This window comes from Stenella coeruleoalba (genome assembly GCF_951394435.1).
Source record: "Stenella coeruleoalba genome assembly, chromosome: 1".
NCBI lineage: Eukaryota > Metazoa > Chordata > Mammalia > Artiodactyla > Delphinidae > Stenella > Stenella coeruleoalba.
The window spans coordinates 126232708-126238707 of record NC_137169.1 but is presented as its reverse complement, the minus strand read 5'-3'; positions in this window follow the sequence as shown (position 1 = coordinate 126238707).

Below are 6000 nucleotides of genomic sequence, written 5' to 3'. Positions count from 1 at the left end.
AGCCCGAACCACGCAGGGGCCTCAGCCACCGGTAATCCCGCCACCAATATTCTTCAAGGCTTCCTGGGGTGGAAGGGATAAGCTGGGTCTGCAAGGCCTGGCTGGGGCTGGCCAGAGCCTCCTGGTGCACAACCCCAGCTCACACAGGGACCACCTGAATTCTGTGTGTCTAAAGCTTAGAGAATTTCAGCAAATGACAGTCCAAAAAAAATTAGTGGTCAGTTAGCTTAAAGGCAAATTGATGGTGTGGGTTGACACATGTGGAGGGGAGTGAGAAACGTTCACCCCCCTCTCTCCTGCGTGTGAGTCCCCACGGGCAGCCACTGCTTTCACAGACCCCTGCTGAACAGACATGGAGTCCACACAACAGCGTTTCCCTCTTAGGAAGCCCCTCCTGCACGTGGGGAAATGTGCAAAGTGGATAAGTCCTTCCTTTCTGGACAGGAAGTGCTCTCCGGAAATAATGTCCAATTTCCTGCTGCCAAAGACTATCAGCCCGTGGCTGATTCTGCTTCTATAGAAATGGAATCGTCTGCTTCCTTCCCTCCACCCCTGGCATGCCCCAGACCTGCCCCTTTCCCCACCCCACAGAACTGTCAAGCAACACTTGTCCGGGGACCGAACCTCTGTGGTTCCTCTTACACCAGTCGGTGGCCACATCCTTGCTTCTCTCCCACAATGGGCCAATCCATGTTCACCCGCCAGTGGCACCACATGCATTAATTATTTCAGGGAAATCATGGTCCCTTCCAAAAAAGAGAGGACTTACTTCACAGAAACCTTCACTTTGGTGGTGCCCAAGCAGAGCCTCATCCCCAGCACTATTCTACTTTGGAGGAGGTATTTATATGACAGTCCCTGGGGTAGAAACCGTCAAGGAGGAAACCAAAGGTTTAAGAAGTGGACAAGCCAACACGGACCCGGGAAAGGATGTGAAGCAGGAGTAGATGTTTGTCTATCTCCCACTTTTATCTTTCCTTTTAGCTTTAATCTTTTTGCTGTGTAATTTTTTTTTTTTTTTTTTTTTTTAGTGTTGTTAACTTTTTTCACACTGAGGTTATAGGTGAACAGTTACGGCTAAGAGCCAAAGCTTGGGAGTCAGAATACTGGGTTCAATTCCAGATCCCCTCTCGACCGGGCTGAGGGCCTCTGGGTTTTCTCATCTGTAAAATGGGGATAATCAGACCAAGTACGTCATGGGGTAGAGGATTTGGAAAAAACGATTCGCAAAAAACACAAACCTAGTAAGCGTATACATACATCGTAAGCGCTCATTAGATATTAGCAATAAGTATTTTGCAAATAATTTTGGCAGATAAAGTGGAAAACTCCACCCAGACCCCTAGCTCACAAGTAATCACTCTTTTCTTGGTCCTCAGGGAAAGATCCCTGGACCAGACTTGAAGAGAGGTGTGTGTCCCTCAGGTGTGAAGGAGAGACATACATTACTTTCCACGCCCTGTTCCAATCTGTGCTTGTTTAAATATATATTTTTATTCATGAGGAGTCCCAAAGGATGATTTGAAAAGTTAAGACTCTTTTTCATGCATATTTGAGACTTGCTCATGACAAGCTGTCCACCACATGCATGCTACCTCTAGATACATAATTTGCAACCCAAGTTATATCAACATAAACACATTCCCACAGGGAAATATAGGAGATTCATATGTGGCATTTACTAAAAATTCTCACCTTTACCATGTACCTCACCTCCCACGCCAAGTTAGAACGTAATCTAGGAAAGCTGAAGCTATGACATCATATGGGCTGAGTGTAAACTGTGGCCGAATTTACTAGTTAACAGATGATAACTGTGTTAAGACGTGTGCATCGCTCCTGGCTAAAAGGAAGCTCTAGTGCTCAGAGTAACACTGTCAGTAAGAAGCATAGCACACCTCACTGCTGTCACGTGAAGAAGTTTTAGTTACAACTGAAAGGGTTTTTTTCTATAACAGAACTTCCACTGCATGGATCGCCCAATATTTCAGAGATTTAATATAACATGGAAAGAACTAGGTTTCATTTACTCAGCCAGTCATATTTTGAAAGTACAGATTTGACATCAGATCCAAAAACCCATGCTCCAAGATATTTTATTTGAAACTCTGATCATCTCTAGCACCCAATTTGTCTAAAAATATTAAAACGTGAAAACTCAAAACAAGAGCCATTAAAATTAAACCATGAGAACATTAAAATATGATTCCTATAAATCAGCAGGAAAACTAATCCTTTTTTAAAAGGATTTAAAAACCTATCATTTTTTAATGATAAAAGCTACGCTTAAGTTTAAATGTGAGATGGACAGACCGTGGGTGAGTGTGTGCGTGTGTGCATGTGTGTGTGTGAGTGTGCGTGTGTGTGTGCTGTGCACATGTGTGATTGTGTGCTGTGCGCGTGAGTGTGTGCGTGTGTGTGAGTGCAAGTGTGTGTGTGCGCTGTGCACGCGTGTGTGTGCGCGTGTGCGTGCGTATGTAGAAGAAAGGAGAAGAGGGAGTGGACAAGGAAAAGGAAGATGAAAAGCAGAGAGGTGGGGAGAAAGGGAGGAAGAGCAGGGTAGATGTCTAGGCCCAGGTCAGAGCGCTGGGTCCTAGCTCTGACCTTACAGAGCACAGGGCACTGTAAACTCCCAGCACCTGAGTTTCCTCCTTTGTCATGAGAACGAGAGAGTTCCCACTTAGTAAGGCCGCGTGGAGATCCCTCGTCCCTGGCCTGGCACAAAGAAGATGCTCAACAGATAAATAGCCACCACCATCCTTTTATGATGATGCGTTCATTCTCCTCTTGAATGCAGGACCTGGTCCCATTCTCCTTCCCCAGAGAGCCTAAGACAGCCTTCTACGTACACACAGGGCACCTTCACAAAACGACTGTGTTCCTCACCCACAAATATTTTTTAAATGCCTGCGTCACGAAAGCTCATTTTTGCTTCAAACTTTATAAAACACTTTCCTGTACATTATATGATTTGAACGACCACTCGAGAGGACTGAGCCCTGAGAGCCCCCTGCAGGGGAGGAGACATGGACGACTGTCCCCATTTTTGCACCTAGGAAATGAGGTTCCCGAAGGCCCAGAGACTCGCCCCAGCTCTTGTGTGGCCAGTGGTCTGCCCTTCAGCCCCTGAAGTCTCGCTCATCCCCGCTCAGCCTGGACTTCTCCTGGAGGATGAGTTGTACAGAAGCTGATGCTGCCTAGGACCCAATACAATCTCCTGTATTTCCCTGGAGAGTGAGCATGTGCCTACCAATTATTACCATGTACAGCGTAATGGAGCATTTAAAAAAGAAGATAGCATCTTACGCTAATGATCACCTTTCTGCCTGTGGTCAGATTAAAATCCCCAGGAAAACAAAAATAGAGTATTTCAGAAGACGAAGCACAAATAGCCTCCCTCGTTCTCAGCACTTGATTCCATTTTATTTCCTCTCGCTGATGCTGTTTGAAATGAGCACACTGCGAAGCCATCATTTGCAGGCACCCAGTATGTTACTGTTGAGGAAATAACTGTGTTGAATCTGCCTTAGCGAATTTATTGTCACACACTGTGTTGGGCTGAATGGCCACAGAGAGTGACCTTGCCAGGACCCTGCAGAGCGCAGGGTTGCCCATTACCAGTCCCTAGATCACCTTCGCTTCTGGTGCAGACACTGACTTTTTACGGGAAGTTGTGTGATTCAAAGATTTCATGGTTTGGGGGGCTTCCCTGGTGGCACAGTGGTTGAGAATCCGCCTGCCGATGCAGGGGACACGGATTCGTGCCCCGGTCCGGGGCCTGTGCTCCGCAACGGGAGAGGCCACAACAGTGAGAGGCCGCGTCCCGCAAAAAAAAAAAAAAAAAGATTTCATGGTTTTGAAACAGAAGGGAAACAAGGAACTACTGTACAGCACAGGGAGCTACATTCAATATCTTGTAACAACCTCTAATGGAAAAGAATCTGAGAAAGAATAGATATATATCAATATGTAATATATATGTATGACAGAATCACTTTGCTGTACACCTGAAACTAACACAACATTGTAAATCAACTCTACTCCAATAAAAACAAAGTTAATAAACTTTTTCTTCTTTTGTATGTGTTTGAAATATTCCATAACAACAGGTTACAAATACAGAAGAAATATAATAATGATTTTTAAAATAAAAGATCCAATTTTTTTTTAAATGGTCTCAAAGGTGAGGAAGGCGAAGACAATTATTCCAGCTGATTATGGGTTTGACTAAAAGAGAAACATGGCACGTGTGGGGAGTAAAAGAGAAGAGGGTACCAGATAGTAAGAATAAAATTTTGCATTTCTAAATTCTCTGTTGTCTAGAGCAGCTCATGACACCTTGCAGATACCAGTTTATTCGTACAGTTTCCTTTAGAGAACACAGAAGTGTTTGTTTTTTTGTTGGGTTTTTTTTTTTGAGAAGACTTTTTTTAATTTATTTGTTTTTATTTATTTAATTTTGGCTGCACTGGGTCTTCATTGCTGAGCGCGGGCTTTCTCTGGTTGCAGCTAGAGGGGGCTACTCTTTGTTGCGGTGCGCGGGCTTCTCATTGCGGTGGCTTCTCTTGTTGCGGAGCACTGGCTCTAGGTGCATGGGCTTCAGTAGTTGTGGCACGTGGGCTCAGTAGTTGTGGCTCACGGGCTCAGTAGTTGTGGCTCGTGGGCTCTAGAGCCCAGGCTCAGTACTTGTGGCACACGGGCTTAGTTGCTCTGCAGCATGTGGGATCTTCCCGGACCAGGGCTCGAACCCATGTCCCCTGCATTGGCAGGCTGATTCTTAACCACTGCACCAGCAGGGATGTCCCAAGAGAACACAGAAGTTTTATTTCTGTATTAGCGTGCGGAAACTGAGGTGGGGGGATTGCCATCAGCCTGCAGGAGTGCTGGGGGGCCAGTTGTCTGTCTCCCGCCCACAGGAGAGAGAGCACACTGGAAGCAGCAGTGAGGGAAAGCAGAGCCGGCTTCCTGAAGGCAGAGGCGGGCCAGGCAGGCAGGGAGCAGGCGGAGGAGGCGTGGCCCCGTCACTCATCCCGGAAGTAGACAAACCTGACTGAGGATTGACAGTGAAACAGGAGGAAGCTGGATAAACAGACCCACCGGCCACCGCGTGCCTCTCCTGGTCATGGGCTAGAGTGGAGGGAAGCGGGGGCTAGTTTCTTCCCGTCCAGACAACATCTCACTAAGCCGGGTGCTGTCTGCATCCGCCTCTTGATGTGCTGCTTGCTGACGCCTGCTGGGGCTCCCCGCCTTTCCCCTTCATGTCAATTATTTTGCATTCTTATCTTAAGGCTGCCTTAGAAGAAAAGTTAATAAAATATAAATTAACATTATATGCATATTCCAGCACTATTTACAGTAGCCAGGACATGGAAGCAACCTAAATGTCCATCGACAGAGGAATGGATAAAGAAGATGTGGTACATATAAGCAATGGAATATTACTCAGCCATAAAAAGGAACAAAACTGGGTCATTTGTAGAGACGTGGATGGACCTAGAATCTGTCATACAGAGTGAAGTAAGCCAGAAAGAGAAAAACAAATATCATATATTAATGCATATATGTGGAATCTAGAAAAATGGTACAGATGAATCTAGTTGCAGGGCAGGAATAGAGATGCAGGCATAGAGAATGGACGTGTGGACATGGGGGGGAAGGGGCATGCGATGAATTGAGAGATTAGGATTGACATATATACACTACCAGGTGTAAAATAGATAGTGGGAACCTGCTATAGCACAGGGAGCTCAGCTCGGTGCTCTGTGATGACCTAGATGGGTGGGATCAGTGGGGGGAAGTCAAAGAGGGAGGGGATATATGTATACATATAGCTGATTCACTTCACTGTACAGCAGAAACTAACACAACATTGTAAAGCAACGATATCCTAATAAAAAAAAATTATATGCATATTAAATTCACCTATTTGCTCACTTAACAAATACCCCAGCCTCCCTGGCTTGTACCAGCAGTGCGTGCTTGGGATGCAGCCATGAGCAA